This window comes from Artemia franciscana, chromosome 11 (genome assembly GCF_032884065.1).
Source record: "Artemia franciscana chromosome 11, ASM3288406v1, whole genome shotgun sequence".
Lineage (NCBI taxonomy): Eukaryota > Metazoa > Arthropoda > Branchiopoda > Anostraca > Artemiidae > Artemia > Artemia franciscana.
The window spans coordinates 16113105-16135852 of record NC_088873.1 but is presented as its reverse complement, the minus strand read 5'-3'; the positions used below and the strand labels follow the sequence as shown (position 1 = coordinate 16135852).

The 22748-nt window shown below is 34.6% G+C and overlaps 1 protein-coding gene across 5 annotated transcripts in view; it reads right to left on the bottom strand.

Moving 5' to 3' along the window:
- LOC136032881 (DNA-binding protein RFX2-like) overlaps positions 1 to 12278 on the bottom strand; it is a 121486-nt gene extending 109208 nt beyond the window's left edge. For 4 of the 5 annotated variants that reach the window (XM_065713307.1, XM_065713311.1, XM_065713309.1 and 1 more), the window contains exon 1: positions 12171 to 12278. The gene's annotated coding sequence lies outside the window, so the exon portion shown is untranslated. The remainder of the gene's footprint in view (positions 1 to 12170) is intronic. The other variant, XM_065713308.1, reaches the window with a different exon arrangement.
- Between the last annotated feature and the right edge of the window lie 10470 nt (positions 12279 to 22748).

Sequence of the window (22748 nt, the reverse complement as noted above, 5' to 3'; positions counted from 1 at the left end):
ATTATGGACAGATTTAATAATAGACAAATGTCTTCAAGAAACATAAATGTGCTTAAATAGGCTAAGCCTTAAAGATAACTTTACTGTTGTGTTTAGTGCTTTTATGCTTATGCTTGCTGCTTATTATCTTATGATTGTTGTTTGCTTATGTAGTTTTGTTGCAGGTCGGTTGGCTTAATAAATTATTCGACTTGGTAACAATACATGGTGTCAGAAGTTTCAGAAATGGACAATCTTCTTCCATGCCCATCATTCAACTGGGAATCAGCCAGTCTACAAGCATGGACAAAATTTTAACAGCATGTAAATCTTGTATTCAGCGGACCGCTGAGTGGAAAGAATGCCAAACAACAATGTGCATACCTTCTTCTTTGGCTATGAGAAAAAGGACGAGATGTCTTTAGTACTTGGACATTAACATCAGAAGAAAAAGACAAACTTGATGTTTATCTTAAGAAATTTAAAGAGCACATTGCTCCTATGAACAATCCTATATTTGCTCGCTATAAATTCCATAGGCGGGATCAGTTGGAGCATGAATCAATTGAACATTACATTACAGCCCTCAAGGTGCTTGTCAAAGATTGTGAGTTTACGGACAATTTTGAGAAGGAGATGGTGAGACACAGATTAATATGTGGACTGAAACAACATAGAATTCGAGAAAAACCATTATCTCAAGGTAGAACCCTTACTCTTGAGACTACAGTGACAATTGCAAGAGCTTTTGAGACAACACAAGAGCAGCTCATATCCATGTCAGCCATGTCCTTGTCACCTACAACAGTAAAGGATCCAAATGTAAAACAAGAATTAGACTATGTAAAAAGACAAAAGAAGTATGACCAACCCACAACAAGTAAGAAGTGTTACTTCTGTGGTGGGGCATATGACCCAAATCACAAATGTCCAGCAAAAGGGAAGTCTTGCTCCAAGTGCGGAAAGACAAATCATTTTACTCGTGTCTGCCGTAGTAAACAAGTAGATACTATTGATATGGAAGGAACAGATGGAAATCAAGAACAAGAAATTTATATTGATACATTACTTATTGGAGCCATAGCTGAGAAATCAAGCCAACCGACTGTGGCTATCAAACTGAATAATTCAGCATGGGAAACTCTATTCAAAATCGACAAAGGAGCTGAAGCAAATGTTATCCCAAAATCTGTCTTTGACAGACTTAAACCCAAACCACAACTAAACAAGACAAGTCAGATCCTTGTAGCTTACGGGGGAACTCGCATTCCAATTGCGGGAGTATGCTCTTTAAATTGTAGACATAAAGGAATTAACAACAAAAAGTATAGTTTTTTTGTAGTTGATACACAGTCGAACCCAATACTAGGATACAAAGCATCTATAGAAATGGGGTTTGTGAAGGTAGCTACATCTATCTCTTCCTTATCTACAAAGAAGAGTGGTCAGAAGAACCCAATTCCCAAAGAGTTTGATGACGTCTTTGCTGGGATAGGTAAACTCCCAGGTAAAGTAGAGATCCATGCAGAAAAGAATGCAATCCCATCAGTTAATCCTGTCAGGAGAATACCTTTTGCCTTACATGAGAGGGTTAAAAGCGAACTGGAGCGCCTGGAAAAATTAGACATCATTGAAAGAGTAGTGACTCCAATCGAGTGGGTTAATTCAATCGTAGCCGTGGAAAAGTCAGACGGCTCATTACGTTTATGCTTGGATCCAAGAGAGCTTAATAAGTCCAAACAAAGGCCCTATTATCCAATGCCAACTTTTGAAGATATAGCAGCCGAAATTCATGGCCATAATAAGTTCTCTAAGCTTGTGGCAACATCTGGGTATTTGATGCTGGCATTAACTGAGAAGTCTTCACTTGTCACAACTTTCAACACCCCATTAGGCAGGTATAAATACAAAAGAATGCCATTTGGATTAATATGTGCACAAGACGAATTCCAGCGAAAGATGGAAGAAACCTTTGGAAACTTGAATTTTGTTGGCGTCATTGTTGACGATATCCTTGTATCAGGAAAAGATGAAGAACATGATGAGAATTTAAGGAAAGTCCTAGAGAAGGCCAGGGAAGTTGGAGTAAGGTTTAATCCAGAAAAATGCATATTCGGATCAACAAGCGTGCCATATTTTGGACATCTAATAACTGCAGATGGTATCAAACCATATCCTTCAAAAGTTCAAGCCATAATTGAGATGCCACATCCATCAAACAAAGACGATCTGGCCACATTCCTTGGAATGACAAACTTCCTTTCAAAATACATTCCAAACTTGTCATCTCTAAACTATCCCCTCAGAAAGTTGGGAAAACAAACTGTCTTTGAGTGGAACAATGAACATGCAACAGCAATGAATAGAATCAGAACTTCGATCTGTAATAACCTTGCAACCTTTGATACTAAGGCAAAATCTGTTGAGATGAAAACCGACGCTTCCAAGCATGGTCTCGGGGCAGAGTTGAGCGTAGGTGGAAAAATTGTTGCTTTTGGATCAAGGGCTCTTATATCAACAGAACAAAACTATTCTCAGATTGAAAAAGAGCTATATGCTATCCTCTATGGCTGTAAAAATTTCATCAATTTGTCTATGGGAGGAGAATCATTGCACATACAGATCATAAGCCACTGGAGGCTATATTGTCAAAACCACTAAGCCAAGCCCCTCCCAGGCTCCAAAGAATGATGATTCAGCTGCAGCCATACGATATTACGGTTCAATATGTTAGAGGAAAGGACTTACCAGTTGCAGACACACTGTCAAGACTGCATCCACCCCACTATGATGAAGAATGCTCCCTGGAGATTGAATTCCATGTTCACTCTGTTATGAAAAGTACCCCAGTCAGTGATAAGAAGATGGGGATCATCTTAGAAGAAAATAAGAGAGACCCAATTATGATAGAACTTACCTCGGTCATACAAAAAGGATGGCCGAACCACTGACACCAGTGTTCTGCTAGCATGCAACCTTACCGGAATGTTAGGGATGAGTTGTCCAGCGTTGATGGCATCATTTTAAAAGAAAATAGAGTTGTCATTCCAAGAGCATTACGAAGGGACATTCTGCAGCAATTGCACGTATCACACCTAGGGATGGAGAAAAGCAAGCAAAGAGCCAGAAGCTCCGTTTACTGGCCAAATATGAATTCAGCTATAGAAGATCTGATCCGGAACTGCGAAGCTTGTAGGAAATTTTCCAGAAATAATCAGAAAGAACCACTGATATCAACACCAATCCCACAGTATCCTTGGGAATACCTGGGTATTGACCTTTGCAAGATCAACGGAAGAGACTATATAGTAACCCGTGACTACTATAGTCGTTTCATAGAGATTGACCGAGTCGAACCGGCAACCTCTTCAGAAGTAATAAAGAAGCTCAAGGCCCATTTTGCTAGATATGGTATTCCAGAAAAAATTCGGTCTGACAATGGACCACAGTTTACATCTTATGAATTCCAGTCCTTTTTGCAGAAATGGGACATCCAGCATCTGACTTCAAGTCCGAATTTCCCGCAGTCTAATGGCCATGCTGAGAAGGCTGTGGATATAGCGAGTAGGATCATGCTAAAAGCTATAGAGTCCAATACAGACCCCTACCTTGGTCTTTTAGAATATCGGAATACTCCAGTAAACGGTGAGGCATCACCTGCCTAGCTTCTTATGAGTAGAAGTTTAAGATCCATCCTTCCATGTATTCGAAAGCAATTGGAGCCAAATACTGTTCCAAAGACAAAGTTCCTCAAAGCAAGAACTAGTCAACAAGAAAGGCAGAAGCAGAACTATGACAAGGCTTCTAAAGATCTAATAGAGTTGAAAGACAACCAACCCATTTGGGTCAAGCTGTCAAAGGAAGCTACATGTTGGATGAAAGGTGTAGTGACGTCATACGTATCTCCAAGATCTTACCTTATACAAGCCGAAAATGGTAGATTTTATGGCAGAAATCGGGCCCATTTAAAACCACGGTCCAGTGCTGAAGGCAACAGTGCTCAACAATCTTCAGGATTCACAGGGGATGAGGACCTTCCTGCAGAATTTCACCCTCCTGTGACTCAATCCTCTTCTCCAAAAAAGGCTGTTCCAAAGACTCCAGATAATCGTAGTACTGGGAAAATCTTCCAAGACAGCCCGTACAGAACCCCAAGAACTCCAACACCCCTCCAGCAGCAAACAGTGAAAGCAGAAACGGAGAGGATTATTCACGATCCTATGTAACAAGAACTGGTAGAGTGGTTAAGCCAAGGAAGATAATGGACATTTAAATTGGTAGTGTTTCTTTTTTTTGTGTGTGTGCTTTTATAGCACAATTATTATTGTGAAAGAAAGGAGATGTTGTGTTTAGTGCTTTTATGCTTATGCTTGCTGCTTATTATCTTATGATTGCTGTTTGCTTATGTAGTTTTGTTGCAGGTCGGTTGGCTTAATAAATTATTCGACTTGGTAACAATGCATTTACCATACCCAACATAAGGAACATACTGTCTATGTTTGGGGAATGTAAATGTTAATCAGAACATTTGTCTGAGATAGGCGCTGTCTGAGCAATAAAAAGTACCATTATTAATGGACATTTTTGTATTTTCAGTTACAGCTCAAATGAGGCACAGGGAAAATATTTTGAGACTTATATCTTTGCTTAATCCTGATTTTTATGCTATAAACAATTTGAAAAACATATTTCTTAAATTTAGGAAAAAGACCTTGAAATGGTCTAACAATTCTGCTGAAATCATAAGAATAATATTTTCAAAAACTAGTTGGCAAAATTCTAGTTTAGGTTTTTTTTTATTAACTTGGAATGTAGCTGTGTTAAGTGAACAAAAGTCAGGAATGCATCAATAGCCAAAATGGTCATCTGAGAAACTTCCAAATACTTCCAAAATAAGTATTCTCTTCAAGCAAAGTAAAAGGAAAATGGTATCAGCTTCATACTTCTACTATAGTATTACTAGAAAAGTAGAACATGGAAAATGGTAAAGGTCAAGTTTATGTGAACTAAAGAAAGACCTAAAATCAAAGAACTTCACGGAGTATTCATAAGCCCCCTCCCTCCATTCTGCCTAAGCCCATGCATGCATGCAATATGTTAAATCTTCAAAATTACGAAAAGGCAAGACAGAGAGAAGCGCCTTAACTAAAACTTTACCAAAACTGTACCAAACTTTACCCTGGCCATATATCCACTCTGCATAACAATAGATGTCCACCATACAGCTAATATAAAATAGCATAGTTTATACATAGATTTAAAATACTTAGCCAATCGTTATATATAGACATTTTTTTTAGCCAACTAGGTGGCTAAAATTGATGAAAGAGTATAATATACAAGAGTCTTTAAATTTGCCAACTAGTTAGCTAATAATAGAATGATATAAGCTATACACTATTGAATTAGCTAAGTAATTGGCTATTAATATCCAGGTAACTATTATAAACTTTACTTTAAAATTGCAAACTAGTCAGCTATCACTAAAGTTTCTAATACACAGTAGAATTAGCTAACTAGTTTGCTATTAAAGTCTCAGCCATATCACATGTTTAGATTAGGCAACCCATGGCCAATAGATCTCACCTATACATACACTTCAGCCTGAATTAGCAAACTAGTCAGCTAATAAGAGAGTTGTATATACTTTGTAGAATTAGCTAACTAGTTGGCTATTAATATACCATGCAAATGCAAACTTTAGTTTAAAATAGCCAACCAATCAGCTATTAATAATGTTTCTAATAAACAGTAGTATGTCTCCTATGCAGTTCCTAATAAACAGTAGAATTAGCTAACTAGTTTGCTTTCAAAGTCTCAGCTATATACACATATTTAGATTAGCCAACCATTGGTTATTAGATCTCACCTATATATAAACTTCAGCCTGTAGGCACCTAGAAGGTGGATTTTAGGGGGGGGCTTGCCTGGTCTAATCAGCACTTCCATTGTTATATATAGACCCCCATACCATGCCTGCACATCCACCAAACACCATCAATGAAGAGTCAATATTTTCTTGAATCCTTGCCATAGGCAGGTATTTATATATACTGAGGTTTTGATTTATAGCACCTAATATCCACTCTTTCTCTCTCCAGAGCGCCCTGTCTCAGTTGACCTTTAAAGAACTGCGTATAAAAGTGAAAGCTTCCAAAATAAGTATTCTGCTCAAACAAAGTAAAAGAAAAATGGTATGAGCCTCATACTTCTGCTCAATCCTAATTTATGAAGTTTTATACCCTGTTGATGAGTTGAATAAAAGGTAATAAAATTTGGAATTTCGGTTATTTTGGTGGGTTGAGGACTCTGGAAAGGTGAGTTACTTATTGTTTTTTATTATTTATTTTATTTTTGAATGGCAGTTTGGAATAGAAAATTAAAGGATTTTATTTTCTTTTAAATATATATTCTTATTTACAAAGTTTTAAAGATCTGAAATATGATTTCTTTAATTTAGTAAAAAAAAAAAAAAAAAAAAGACCTTGATAGGGCTTAAAATTCTTCTGTAATAACAGGAATGACATTTTCGGAAATTATAGCCAACAAAAGAGATTGAAAACTTAAAAATAAGGTAAAACTTTTTTTTCAGAATTCAGATTGATATAGACCTGTCATGTATGCATTCTTCTAAAACCTAAAAATAAGAAAAGAGAAGAAATAAATTTATGAGTAGGAGAAATTTATACATATTTATATAATTTAAGTAGGAGGAAAGCATCTGATGATTTTTTTGTGTTTTTGTCAAACTCAATAATTGCTAATGGGCAAATTCCATTTTGGGCTCCAAAAGGTAACTTATTACCTAGTCTATAGTTGTTAAACTACGATGTAAAGTTAAAAAATTAGTCAAGAACTAATCAGATATAAAAATTAGCTTTTAAAAATAAGGCTTAGAAATCTCTACATGATGTTTTGGTGACTTATTAGCAACAAAGAAAACAAGGAACTAAAAAAGGAAAAGAGGATGTATTAGTGCTGCTTGTGCAAAAATGTGATTTTTCTTGTTATTCAAGGTGTGGTGTACTTTTTCTTTGGCTGAGATTCCTTTTTTGAGAAGTTTAAGGCTATTTTTAACATTCCTGCAGATTTGTTTTCAAAATAATAAACTTTTTTACTATTCAATCTCGAGCTGCTTTAAAGACCCAAAAAGTAACTTGCACCAAAAGTAGTTACTGAACTCAGAAAGAGTACTGAACTCAGCACTTCCATTGTTGTATATCATGTATATAGATTTTTCTAAGGCGTTTGATAAAATTTCCATTCCACTTTTACTTCAAAAGTTTGAGGTATATCACCTTGGTGCCAGAACGTTGAATTGGATTGGCGATTATCTAACAGGCAGGACGCCAGAAAGTGATTGTATCTGATGCTTTATCCTCTGCTGAGATGGTTTTAAGTGGTATTCCACAAGGTAGTTGCCTTGGTCCAGTACTTTTCTGCCTTTTCATCAATGACTTGCCTCTTGTTGTCCACCATTCCACAGGTAAAATGTTCGCAGATGATGTAAAGCTCTACCGCTCCTTGACAAATTCAGATGAAGCTTCGTTGCTTCAAAAAGACTTGGATGCAGTGCACAATTGGTGTAATGCTAACTACAATTCGTCAGTATGGTATCCATTGAATAAAAATGACAGAGCAAGGGTTGAAAAAATACAGCAAAGAGCAACTAAGCTTGTACCTTATTTGAAACATTTACTGTATGAAAATAGACTGCACAGGCTGGGATTGCCAAGTCTTCAATTCCGAAGGGATAGGGCAGACATTTTTAACACATTCTGTATAATCAAAGGCATTGATAATATAACCACATCACAGTTCTTCACATTTAATGACACTAACAGGACCTGTTATCACCCACATAAATTGTACCCCTCACTTTCAAAAAGGAAAATAGGCCAACATTCATTTTACAGCAGGGTGTAGAAGCCATGGAATGACCTTCCACCTATAACTTTTTTAACAGATGACATAAACAGATTCAAAACAAAACTAGCAGAAACAAATTTTCAAAGTAAATCATTTTTAAATAATTTATAGTATTATTTGTCAGTGTTTGTTGTAGTTCTTATTTTCATTGATTTGTATGTGTGTATTTTGTTGTCAGTATTGTCATAATTTCTATTTATTATGTTTATTGCGACAAGCTTGAAAGCTTACCGTATTTGGTATTAATAAATAAATAAATATAGACACCCATACCATGCCTGCACATCCACCAAACACCACCAATGAGGGCCTGGTTGACTGCCATGGGAGTGTGGTAACACTGCCAGCACACCACCATCAGCTGAGGTGGTAGTGTTCTGTTGACTTTGAATTAATTGGAGCCAAATCTTTATTGCATCAACCCTAATATTAGAGCTTTTGTTTTCTCATGCAGTTAAGGATTTTGATTTTCCTCCTTAGAAATCAAGTGTGTTTTTTTTTCAAAATTAAACAAACAGGTGCACACACAAATAGTTGGCAAGAATTCCTTGTGCTTCCAGGATGAATTTTTATTCAGTACTAGTTCTTGTAGCATGTCAATTAAATAGACAATTGTCTTTAAAACAAACACCAGATTAAATTCCATGTAAGAGCATGAGATTTAAGGACCTCTCTATTTCAAGACACCTTGGCAAAGCAAAGAGTCAATATTTTCTTGAATCCTTGCCATAGGAAGGTATTTATATATACTGAGGTTTTGATTTCATGATATAGCAGCATTACTTAAAATGGTAGGATCTGAAAATTCTGCAGTTTCTAATGGTTGAATTCCGAACTTAACACCGATGACAATTCATGTGTTTCCTTGTTTGTCATAAAACCATTGGAGGTATAATAACTAGGAGCAGACTAGGAGGTGTCTAATTACACAATAGGAACCTATTTCAGACATCAACAGAAATGAATGGGAATGAAACTACAAGTTCAGGTCTCCCTAATCACCATGCCAATAGTTATATCCATTATACCACCTTGAAAATTATTTTTTATTTGCTAAATATGTCTAAATTTTCTTAATAAGTTTTTCATCAGTTTGAATATTTCACACATATACAATGGTAAGTATTTTAAATGCACAGGCTGTTAAAAGTAGATGCCTAATTGTAATTGCAAATTTTTAGATTAAGTCTAATCTTGGAAAAAAGGCTACCCCCAATCTTGAGCAAAGGATCTTAATATTGAAGTGCCTCATTCATGGGCATATTTAATCAGTAACATGTGTTTGTGAAAAAGAGTAATCAAGGCTTGGCTATAAGACTGTAGACAGCCAATCCCAACAATCTGCATCAGGTCAAGATTAAGAACCTGCTGCCCTTAGTTAGGGAAGATAAATTTTAGTCAAAACATTTGTCCAAGATCACACACTGTCTGAATACTGAAGGTTTTTACCCTAAATCTTCTTTCATGTAGCATGTATGATCTGGCTGTTCTAACCATTTTCACACATTACCTGTCCCACCACTCATAGTCATCACTCTGACTTAAGCAGTAGGTTCTACCTTTTCCCTAATGACCCTCTTAGATGACTTTTACAAAGTTGCCAACTACAACCCTAATCAAAACTAAGTTCACATTCCTTTCCACTATCTTACCCAAAAAAAACTGTCTGAGTTGCTGTCTGAACCTTTTCAGTTTCATTTTTACCCTCAGTGCTGCCTTATCATTAAATCTCTTCATAGACTGCTTCTTTGTTTTTATTGCTTGTTGATTCATTTTTTTTCCTTTCAGCCTCTTCTTTGCCTTCCTTGAAGCAAAGGCAGCTTCAATCTTGGCTTTCACTGATGTATCAGTGAGTGCTTTTGTTCTACCATCCTTTCTCCCTTTAAGAATTTTATTTTCTTGGTAGCACTGAGATGTGATTGCACTTGTTCAGGTGTGACTATCCTGTTATACAGTTTCTGCAAAATCACAGGGCTACTAGGCTAATGCTTATATCTCCATGGGTAAACATATCAAAGTTCATTATTGACTTATCAACAAACTGAATATAGCCTACTAGTCAATGCCTTTTTTTATGCTCTTTACGATTATAGTCGGCTAATTGCTTCTATCACAAATTCAAAATTAAGCACTTTTTGAGCTTTGAAAAATGACAAATTTTCAATTAAAGCATGAGTCATTGGTCATTATCAACAAAATAATACCATGTTTTCTTAGTGCTGTTTTTAACAAAATTATACTATATTTTCTTAGTGTTTACAATAACAAAATTATTTACAATAAGGTTAGTTTAGGTAAAAAAAAATGCTTTAATTTGAATTTGCAATAGAATCAATTAGGCCCATTATATTTGTAAAGAGCAAAAAAAAGGCATCAAGTGGTATGTTCACTTTATTGGTAAGTCAATAATATGAACTGTGATATGTTTACCTATACATGGGATATTAATAGCCAACTGGTTAGCTAATACCACAAGTGTATAAGAAACTTACTGATAGCTGACTAGTTGGATATTTCAAGATAAAGTTTGTGTACACCTGGAATATTAATAGCCAAATAGTTAGCTAAATAATCAGTATATATATATATATATATATATATATATATATATATATATATATATATATATATATATATATATATATATATATATATATATATATATATATATATATATATATATATATGATAATTTATTTTATATAATTATATATATATATATATATATATATATATATATATATATATATATATATATATATATATACTGATAATTTAGCTTACTAGTTGGCTAATTAAAGCTGAAATGTATATATAGGTGAGATCTAGACTAAGAGCCAATTGCTTGGCTAATTTAAAGAGGTAAAATTCTAGTTAATTGACTTCTTGCTATCTCAGAAAGGGTTTAGGTTAGGAAAATGAAATTTTCAGGGATGAATCCATAGACTAAAATATGTCCTAGGAAGACATTTTAAAGCAACTACCTCCACTCCTTCTCCCTCTAGAGGGCCCTGACCTTTGATGACCTTTACAAATATGTGTGTTATAAAAGTGAAACCTTGCAAAATAGATCTTCTGCTTAAGTGAAGTACAACAAAATTGTTTTCAGCTTCATAACTTTCCTTAATTCCATTTTATAAGGTTTTAAAGATATGCAAATAGTCTACATTTCCTAAATTTTGAAAAATAAACATTGATATGGCTCAGAATTCTACTCAAATAATAAGAATTGCATTTTCAAAACTAAAGGCAGAGAAAAAGCAACTAGTAACTGAAAATTAAGGTAAATGTTGTTTTTTTCAAAATTTCAATAGGTATAGACCTGTCATGTTGGCAAATTTCAGGGCCCTCTAGAGGGAGAAGGAGTGGAGGTGGGTACTTTAAAATACCTTCCCAGGACATACTTTAGCCATAGACCTATACCTGAAAGATTCATTTTCCAGTAAAATTCTAGTTAATTGACTTCTTGCTATCTCAGAAAGAGTTTAGGTTAGGAGAATGAAACTTTTAGGGATAAATCTACAGACTAAAGTATGTCCCAGGAAGGTATTTTGAAGCAACTACCTCCACTCCTTCTCCCTCTTGAGGGCCATGAACTTTGATGACCTTTAAAAATATGTGTGTTATAAAAATGAAACCTTGCAAAATAGATCTTCTGCTTAATTGAAGTACAACAAAATTGTTTTCAGCTTCATAACTTTGCTTAATTCCATTTTATAAGGTTTTAAGGATATGCAAATGCATTTCCTAAATTTTGAAAAAAAACATTAATATGGCTCAAAATTCTGCTCAAATAACAGGAATTGCATTTTCAGAACTAAAGGCAGAGAAAAAGCAACTAGTAACTGAAAATTAAGGTAAATGTTGTTTTGTCAAAATTTCAATAGGTATAGACCTGTCATGTAGGCAAAGTTCAAGGCCCTCTAGAGGGAGAAGAAGTGGAAGTGGGTACTTTAAAATACTTTTGCCTGTAGACATACTTTAGCCTGTAGACTCATCCCTGAAAGTTTCATTTTCCAAACCTAAACTCTTTCCAAGATAGCAAGAAGTCACTTAACTAGAATTTTACTGTGTGTTTGTGTTTTAGCAAGGATTTCAAAATAAATTTTAACACATTAGTTTTTCCATTAGTCTAGGTAGCCTAGGACTAGCATTCAGCCCAGGTCTATCCTACCTAAGGCCTGTTGTAACAACGTCCCAGCTAAATAAACACCTCTGGCCCAAACTAAATATCCTGATGATTAGGAGAAGATGATATTTACCCACTGTTATAAATCCACAGAGCTAATATAATTCATAAATTTTGATCAATGTATTCTAGTATTTTGATTTATCGTTGCTGTGGCAACCGAAGTTCTTCAGCTCTTTCCATGAATTCAAATACTGTGTTCTTTTACTTGTCCGGTTACTTATCTGACTAAACCAAGCGTTTTATGAGACGCACATGACGTCAGAGGTTACTCGGATTACCCCCTCGAATGCTCAGGATTACCTGTCCGTGGGCTTGCACTTCCTATCCCCCCAAAAAAAAGATTATTGAGGATAAGTGACGTCAATGTTACATATTTTTATGGCACGTGGTATTAACCAAGTGACATATAGCAATCGCAAATTCTGTCCGTCTGTCGGTCCCGGTTTTGCTACTTTAGGCACTTCCAGGTAAGCTAGGAAGATGAAATTTGGCAAGCGTATCAGCTACCGGACCAAATTAAATTAGAAATATTCATTTTCCCGATTTGACCATCTTGGGGGGGGAGGGAGTGGGGGGGCGGTTAATTCGGAAAAGAAAAAAAAATGAAGTATTTTTAACTTATGAGCGGGTGATGGGATCTAACTGAAATTTGATGTTTGGAATGATTTTGTGTCTCGGAGCTCTTATTTTAAATCCCGACTGGATCTGATGACATTGGAGGGAGTTGGAGGGGGGAAACCTAAAATCTTGGAAAACACTTAGAGTGGAGGGATCGGGATGAAACTTGCTGGGAAAAATAAGCACAACTCCCAGATACATGATTGATATAATCGAAACAGATCCGCTCTCTTTGGGGTAGTTGGGGGGGTTATTTCTGAAAAATTAGAAAAAATGAGGTATTTTTAACTTACGAACGGGTGATCGGATCTCAATGAAATTTGATATTTAGAAGGATATCTTGTCTCAGAGCTCTTATTTTAAATCCCGACCGGATCTGGTGACATTGGGGGGAGTTGGGAGGGGAAAACCTAAAACTTGGAAAACACTTAGAGTGGAGGGATCGGGATGAAACTTGGTGGGAGAAATGAGCACAAGTCCTACATACATGATTGACATAACCATAACGGATCTGCTCTCTTTGGGGTAGTTAGGGGAGGGGTTAATTCTGAAAAATTGGAAAAAATGAGATATTTTTAACTTTAGAACGGGTGATCGGATCTCAATGAAATTTGATACTTAGAAGGATATCGTTTCTCAAAGCTCTTATTTTAAATCCTGACCCTTTCCGAGATAGTAAGAAGTCAATTAACTAGAATTTTACCATTTTACTTTAGCTACTTTTGGCTATCTTTGAAAGAGGTTAGGCTAGGAAAATGAAACTTTCAAGAGGTGTCTACAGGCTAAAGTATGTCCCAGGAAGGTATTTTGAAGTACCTGCCTCTACTTCTTTTCCCTCTAGAGGGTTTTGAATTTTTGGGTGCCTTATATTTTGGTTATCAGTTTCTTTTTCTCTAGCCTTAGTTCTGAAAAGACAATTCCTATTGATTGAGCAGAACTTTAAGCCATAACACTGGTTTTTTTTCTAATTTTAGAAATAATCTTTTATGCCACCTCATTGTAGGTTAAATATATGGCTGAAATTATTTATTCTCCATGAATTTTTGTTTTATTTGATTTCATTTTAGTCAGTTGCTTTCCGTTAAAAATACATTTATTTTTTTACATCAAGCTTCTTCTTTTGTGAAAAAATTTGAACTGTTTTTCTTTTTACATGTTGTATAAAATTTAAAGGAATACCTGGCCCTAAGAATGACTCCTGAAACACAAGGGGCGTTTAATTAGAATAACAAAATTTTTGTAAAGTAAAAAAAAATCTAGTTTAAAGAGTGAAGTATTGAGAAGTAAACCCCCATATATGTAGTAATTTCTATCAGTACTTGAATCAGGCCTTAACCCTACTCATCCATACAATCACATAGGTCAAACAGCATAGCCATACACAAATAACCATAAAGAATAATCCATGGACAGGCAGTTGTGTTGTAAGTAAGTATAAGTTGTCAATTACCAAATATTAAAAATAAAAAATAATAAAAAGACAAATAAATCAGAGGCAACAACCCAACACAAGGGCTTATCAGGAGAATAAGCACCTGCCTATAGGGCTTTGGCACTTTAAACTCCCTATCCAGGTAAGTGACATGCCTACCACAAAATTGCTATGGTATCCTCGTGCTAGGTATCACCACCAAAATATATGCCTATGAAAAAAAAATGTAAAACAACCAAGTAACACCAAAACAAACTTATCGTACTTTGTTCTGGTCCTCGTATATTTAAAATACGAATTCATAATCTATGTTAATGCTAAACAATTATTTAAAAAATTTCTCTATTGATGAAAATGTGACCTAGATAAAAATCAAGGAAATGAATGCAAAATAAGATTATTTGAAAATTTGATATATGCAAAAACCTCTGGAAATCCACTATCAAATATTAGGGACACGCCAAACTCAGTAACAAAGAAAATAAAAATCAACCAAAGATTTTGCTAAGTATTTCAGATGATTCTTTTGGTATTTATTTAAAAGTTCGTTATAATGAAAACTAAATTTTTTAAATTGCCAAGTTAATTTATTTGCAGAAGAACCTCTTAAAATCAATTTTTGGCTTAAAATTTTACATCTATTTTTTAAATCAATATAATTACTACAAATACTTGCATATCTAAGTAACTGTGAGTAAAATGCTAAATATGTGATATTTGAGTGTATATTACTTTCAGGGAACAGGAAATTAATCACTTCAAAATCGAAATCATCTGTTTTATTATACAATTTAAAACCTAATTTATTAGTATCAAAAATATTAATATTCATATTTAAGAAATGACCGTCTAGACCAGTGCCATGACTAGGTTCAAGCGTAAGCTCTGAAGGATATGTATTTTTAGAAATATCAATAAATTCCTTACAATTTAAAACCAAAATATCATCCAAATATCTTGTATTATTTGACAAACATGTTTCAAATTATTTGGATTATTCTTATCCATCATATATTTATATTCGAGTTGACTTAAAAACAAGTCAGCTATAAATGGGCTGGCATTCCTCCCATGGGAATTCCCACGATTTGCTTGTACAAATTACCGCTAAATCTTATATAAGTATTACACAAAACAAATTCTAATAAATCAAAAAACATATGTAAGCTGTAACATCTCAAGCTAACTGTAGTCTTAAAGCAGTTTGTCCATATAGCTTTTTTAATTTAAGTGTCTATTTTTAAGAACCTCTTACTAGATAAGAGGAAATGTTTCTTGATAACCGTTTTTAAATTTTCTAACACTACATTAAGTGATAAATTAGTATACATTGTCGCATAATCAAAAGACTCAATTCTTCTAGCTGAAGCCATTGTTAAAGAGTCTATCACCTGCAGTGAATTATTAACACTCCAGTATGGATTAAACTTTAAAAAATTTTTAATACCAGAACAATAGGTTTTAAGTTTATTTATAATTTTCTTTAAAATTAAAGAGAGGTCAGTAGCAGCAATGCAGGTTGGACATCTAGCTGCTCCAGCAATAAATCGTAGTTTAGGGGGATTCTTATGAAATTTTACAGTTAAATATAGGAAAGGGAACTTCTTATCATTGTCATCATATATGTCATTATATATATATATATATATATATATATATATATATATATATATATATATATATATATATATATATATATATATATATATATATATATATATATATATATATATATATATATATATATATATATCATAGTTATTAGACTTATTGACTTAGCAAAACAAAATGGCTAGATAAATATTTTGATCAAACAACTTAAATAAAAAATAGGGCGTGGGAAAGGGACTAGCTGCCCTCCAACATTGTTGGCCACTTAAAAACGGCTCTAGAACTTTTGATTGGAAAAAATTGATAATAATTATAGGCCTCACAATAGCGCTGCCTAAGTAAAGAGTGATGTGGGCACAACGTATTATTTATTTATTTTTTTTTTTTTAACCAGAGCACTTCGTATCAAAGGATTTGTCACAGAAACTTCGGAAAGTACTCATTCAATTGGAATTTAAAAGGACCAGTGCCCTTTTAATAGTAGAAATTGATTCAAGGGCAACTATCCCCCTTGCCACGCACACCATTTCCCAAACATGTCCAATCAAAATTTTAAGATAGCGATTTTGTTCAGCGTAGTTAAAAGGTCCAGAAAATATGTGTTTGAGGATGACAACCCCCCTCACAACACTCCAGTCAAGGGTTTTAAGTTAAACTCTGAGGACACACAAAGTTTTTATTGAAAGGGTGGTCGTATAAACTTTGGAAGGGGGTGTAGAAACTCGTTGGTTTGGTAGTCCGAAGTTCCAGTGCCCGTTTTCAGATTCAAAGTGACCTGAGGGCGGATACCCTGCCCCATGTTTCATATCTGCCCCAAGCCTATCATTTCCCAAAACACATCTGATCGAAATTTAAGAGAGCCATTTTATTCAGCATTGTTGAAAGGTCCTTAATTATATCTTTGGGGATGTCAACCTCCTCAGATTCCTCAGGACAAAGACTTTAAGTTAGGCAATTCGTTCATTGTTTACACATACTATATTTTATTGAGAAAGGTATGCGTATTTGAACTTTACTTCCCGAGAAGACGAAGGGCATTCAGGTGAGCCTTTAAGAGAATGATGAAAGGAGTGTTAGACTAAATCAAAATAAGTTATGTGTATACAGATTGTCAAAAGGGTGTAATCCAAGAATAACTGAGTATATCAGTTTGTAAAATCCAGGAAATTATTAGGGGCATGATCAAGAAGGCAATATTTGCATGATACTAATACTAATACAACTACCACCACTGCTACTACCACACTACTCCATTTACAGTGTTGAGGGGAAATTTTAAACTAAATCAAAGACGCTATGTGGATGCACATTGTCAAAATAACGTACCTGAAAGAACTGATTTGGGTATTAAGTTGGAACTTTGAGAGACTGCTTAAAGGGGAAGATCATCTCACCAAAAGGCGATATCTGCACACTACTGCTAATACTACAGCTATTGCTACATTTACTACTACTACTGCTGCTGCTACAACTGCTACCACTACCACTACTACCACTACTACTACTATTACTACTACTACTGCTACTACTACTACTGCTAATACTGCTACTTCTACTACTACTACGGTCCCTACTGTATACTACAAATGTCCCCATTGTTTACGCACAGTATTTGTTATTGGGATTTGTTATTGTTATTGGAATATACATTTTGGTATGGGGGGGGGACGAATTTTCTGCTGGCAGTGTTTCCATAGGAAATTTTCGATGGGAAGAAACGTTTCCAGGGATTGAACCTGTCAGGGAAAATTATATACAGGGGGAATTTCCCCGAATTCCTAAACAAAATTTTTGTTATATATCTTGCTTGCTCTTTTCCCTCTCAATTTTACATCTGGAGTTATTAAGGGTAATTGTCAGACGTAAATTTTCAGCGTGATTGAACTGTCTAGAGAATATTTCCGTGGGGAGGGGGATTTCTCCGTGAAGGTAGGGTAAAACTTCCTGGTATTATTTAAAAAACGATCAGAAATTAAACAAAAGAAATAAGTGTTTTCAACTGAAAGTAAGGAACAATATCAAAACTTAAAACGAACATAAATTTTAACGTATATAAAGGGTATTGCCCCCTCCTCAACACCTCACTCTGCCCTAAAGTTTGAAAATTGTCCCTATTCTTTAAGAATGACTCCTGAAACACAAAGGTCGTTTAATTAGACCAATAAGAAGCTTTCTTAAAAGGGATTAAAAAATTTAACGTAAAGAGCCAGGTGCTGAGGAGGGACAAATCCCCAATAAATACGTCATAATTTCTGTTCGTTTCAAGTTTTAATGTTGCTCCTTATTTTCAGTTGAAAAAATTGTCTTTTTTATTTATTTATTTTTATCAAGATTCTGTTGCTTAGTTTCGGTTACTATTGGGCCACATGGCTCCTTGCTTAAAGATTGTTACCACGAACTGTTTGATAAAGTTAATTCTGTTTATAATTGTTTCAAAGCATTCTAACAGGATTTTAAATTGCTTTATCAAATATTAACGCCATTTGCTGTTTTATTTTAGGTTTGAATTTATGTCTTTTAAAACTTGTTGGATATTTACGATTCATTACAAGAATTTAATTCGTCTGTCGCTTGCATGCGAGCTTCCTTGATGTGGTTTATTAATTTTCATAAGAAAAAATTAACTATGTTTTTCGTAATGATACAAATTTTTGACCAAAATTTATTGTTTTCCATAATCAGGAATAATTTAAATTTAAAATATGTTTTAGTGCAACAATTCTTTGGTACGATATATGCAAGTTTGTTAATATTTGGTGGTAAGAGCCATTTCAAAAAAGTAATTTGATTAGTTTTTTGCTATTGGTTGGCCTGCCCCCTATGCTTCTGCTGCCCTCTTGTCAAAAGAGGTCTTTTTGTCAAATCCAGCATGATTCAAGAGGCTTTCCACATCTAGTGTCTATGTCTTTTTTTCATTAAGATGATTAAGCGCCTCGAACTTTTTCTGAAAACTCAAGTGGATCTCCCTTATTTTGACTGTCGGTTTCAGCTAGCTTGTAAGAGTTACCCACAGGCAATCAAGGGATATTTTATATTTCTTGGCTTTCAATCTGAAGAAACTTCTAGTGAAAATGAATGAGTGTTCAGACCCCAAATGACTTTCTCTGAGTTTTGTTTCATGATAAATACGTTGTCGCTCGTCCTTAATTTTAAGAATCGGATTTTGTATTGTCTGCAAAACAACATTCCACCAATCACAAGATCGATTACAGAGGAGGAGTCTATAAGAAAAACTTTATTTTCTTGTCATCTACCTATGCAGTGTCGATGAATGTTCCTCTTAGCAAAAAAGATATTTCACTGCCTACCCTGGTATTAGTATCTTCAGAAAATATAATTATACTGTAATGCAGTAAATCCTTGGATCCGGAATTTTGAGCATCACATTCTATGGCCCCCACTTCAGTATCATAGACAGACAGTGCAAAACAGAGGGCCATAGTCATTTTGACGGGGTGTGCCTGAAGTCTAACGATTGTCCGTCTCTCATGAACAGGATTCCAGATGATGAGGGATTACCTTGTCTTTCGGGTTAGCAGCATCACTGCTCCTGCTTTCCATTCCTGCTAAGACCATTGTCGTATCATTTTTTCCTTAAATAGTGCACTTAGATCCTGTCAATGCCATAATGTCAAGATTATTAGAGGAACTGGTTTCCCTTAGGAGTTTCCACACTGATTGTTCATTCCCGAAGAAAAATCAGAGTGGCTGTACCGGGTCAATAAAATCGGCCCAGGGACGGTCCTTGATTTTTGGCATTACCAAAGCCAATCATCATCGATTTTTTTGATCAATGGCTATTTTGATAGAAGAGACAGCGGGGAAAAAGGATCCATGGGTACTCTTTTTGCATGCAGCTCGTCTATGGATCGAATTAAAACTTTGCTCATTTTAACACCGACTCTTGAATTCGCTTGTTTTTGCACAGTCACTATCAAAGTCAAATATGCAATTCCTCTATGAATGTGACACACTTCTTCTGCCTCCAGGGGGATATAGAATTAATATTTTTTAATGAAGGGGGAGGCAATGATAAACATTTGACTCCTGCATTGGTATTATTCACCACTCCGCTTCTGTAATTAGAGCAACTTTCGACAGTCGGGGGAACACTTACCTCTACGCCCTCCTGGATCAGTGCCTGTCTGCCTTAGCCTGAAATGAAGAAACAACAATGCCAAACTTAGCTTAAATCAAACAGAAATGGCCAATAATAAAAGATGGCAGCTTCATCAAAGCCGTAAAAAAATGATAATGTTTTGGATCCCTAAAATAGATGTCATTACCCAACCTTCCTCTTTTTACCAGGTAAGCTTCGTACATGTGGAATAAGCTGTAAGCGGCAGTTGCACCCTTAACCTTTAGTTTACTGGAATAAATATATATACTTTTATCATTTGTTTCGTTACCAAAAAGATATAGAAATCCTCCGCTTTTTGTTTTAAGCAAGATTTCAGAATCTCGCGGAAAATAGTACCATGCCATCAAAGTCTTCAACTATGCGAAAATAGAGACTGGATGATCTTGTGCGTTGCCAAATAACAATATCAAGCAAAATTTAATGCTTATCATACAATGTGTATATTTTCAGTCAATTATTGTTCAGCACATTCTTTGCTTTGGAAAAGAAATAAATGTTTATATATATATATATATATATATATATATATATATATATATATATATATATATATATATATATATATACATATATATATATATATATATATATATATATATATATATATATATATATATATATATATATATATATATATATATATATATATATATATATATATATATATATATATATATATATATATATATATATATATATATATATATGTTGGTTTTCCACGTGAAAGTAATCTTCAACCTTGGGTAGATTTCAGCCATGACGAAATCAAGTTTCATAGAAGCTAAAACTGGTATTCCAAATATTTACTGGAAATTAACTACAGTTAACAAAACTTAAAATACAGCAAAGCCAAAGTAAGTAAAAGTTATCACGTGAAAAGACAAATAAAAAAAATTGAGTTTTTACAGAAATAAAATCAGAAGGTTTAAATTAGAATTTGTTCAGACACGATAATAAGTAAAATAGATTTTACATTCAAAAGTGCAAAACATCACTGACTCGCAAAAAGAACATACAAATGATATGATCAACAAATTTTTACCTCAGCAACAAAGGCATCCGAAACATACACAAACAGTTTAAGTCAGTCCTAAAGACCCAATAACAGTTAAAGACCCAATAACGAAATTCTAAATACCATTTGAAGCCTTTATCTTTTTTGTCAACCATCTCAGCCACATCTTAGTTGAAGACTCCAATTTATCATTCTGAAAATGTTAATCTTATAACTAATTGCTTTTATAATTTTTTGGTTTCTTAAGAAATCCCTATACCATAGGATATTCGTGACCCCTTCTCCTAATATAAATACAGCAATTTTGAGGTCTTCACTTACTGAGTACTCAAGTAACACCAACGTAAGTGACACCAATGGCCCCAGACTTACGGGAAGAGATATTTGGGCCCAACCACTCATTTCCCAAAAAAAGCAAATATATTTTACATAAATTAAACCATTTCCACTCATTTCCCCATTTCATTTTTTTGCACTTTTTTCAAATTTGACAACTCCTCACCCCCACTGGAAACAAAACCATGCGTACATACTTGAACAACGACCATGATTGAGATCGTTAAAATACTTAGGTATATATAGCAGTAAAACCAACATATTTTTATATACTATAACCAAAAATGAAGTCATTTTCCTAAGCATCAACCTGGTGTTTTTCTTGTTCGAATTCTCGAAAAATAAAGTTGATCATGTGATTAATTGAGTGTTTGCTCTACTGTAGATACATATCACAATTTAGCTCATCATCAATTCAACGAAGCATAATACTGTTTTTTTTTTTTCAATCTGTTAGCTACAGATATAAAAACCAAGAGTTGCTGTAACTAAATAGCTTAAAATCAAAGATAGTAAATACTGTTAGAGAAACAATATTAACTATAATTGTTTCCAATCACAAATAAAATAAATAAAATTTTATTCTTGAATTGAGCAACTGGTAATTTAAATCATTATAACAAATAAATTTTTCAAGTTTTCAGCTTCTACTATGTTCTCCTATAGTTACGATTCAGATATAGGGTGACCCAAAAAGATACGTACCCATATTTTATTCGATAAAAAATCCATTTTTTAATGAATGTCTTTTCTGTTGTAGGACGTGAAAGGTGAACCTATGGATGATCATTTGCAGCTATAGTTGCTCTGAAAATGTCTTGGACAAATCAGCGAAAGATATTCTCGCTGGAGACCTATTTTGCGACAAAATCATACCAACGTATTTTTTTGCTTTCCGGGCACGTCAATTGTAAAAACAATATTTTTTGGGGTTCGAAGGTTCCAGAAGAAGTGCTTCAGAGGCCGCTTCATTCCGTTAAATTTACTGCCTGGGTGGCCATGAGCAAGCACGGGATCATCGGGCCTTTTTGGTCCGAAGATGATAACGGCCGATCCCAGACAGTCAACAAGGAGCGCTACATAGCTGTTCTGAACAAATACTGGGCATCACTGGGACGCCGGAGAGGGGTTGTGAGAGCTTCACAATGGTTTCAGCAAGACGGGGCCACACCTCATATAGCCAACGAAACTATTTCTTGGTTGAGGTAGAGGTTTGAAGAGAGACTCAGAATCAGAAGATGCGATGTGGAATGGGCCCCGCACTCACCAGATCTTAACCCCCCAGATTTTCATCTGTGGGTTTCCTCATAGACAATGTATACCAGGGAAATCCACAAACAATTGAAGAACTGAAAACTGCCATCACAGCAAAAATAAGAGCCATCCCAAAAGAGGAATGCAGAAAAGTGATTCGAAATTTTGCCAGACGATTACGGGTTTGCTTGCAACGAAATGGTGGACATTTGGAACACATCCTGGGAAAGTCATAAATTGA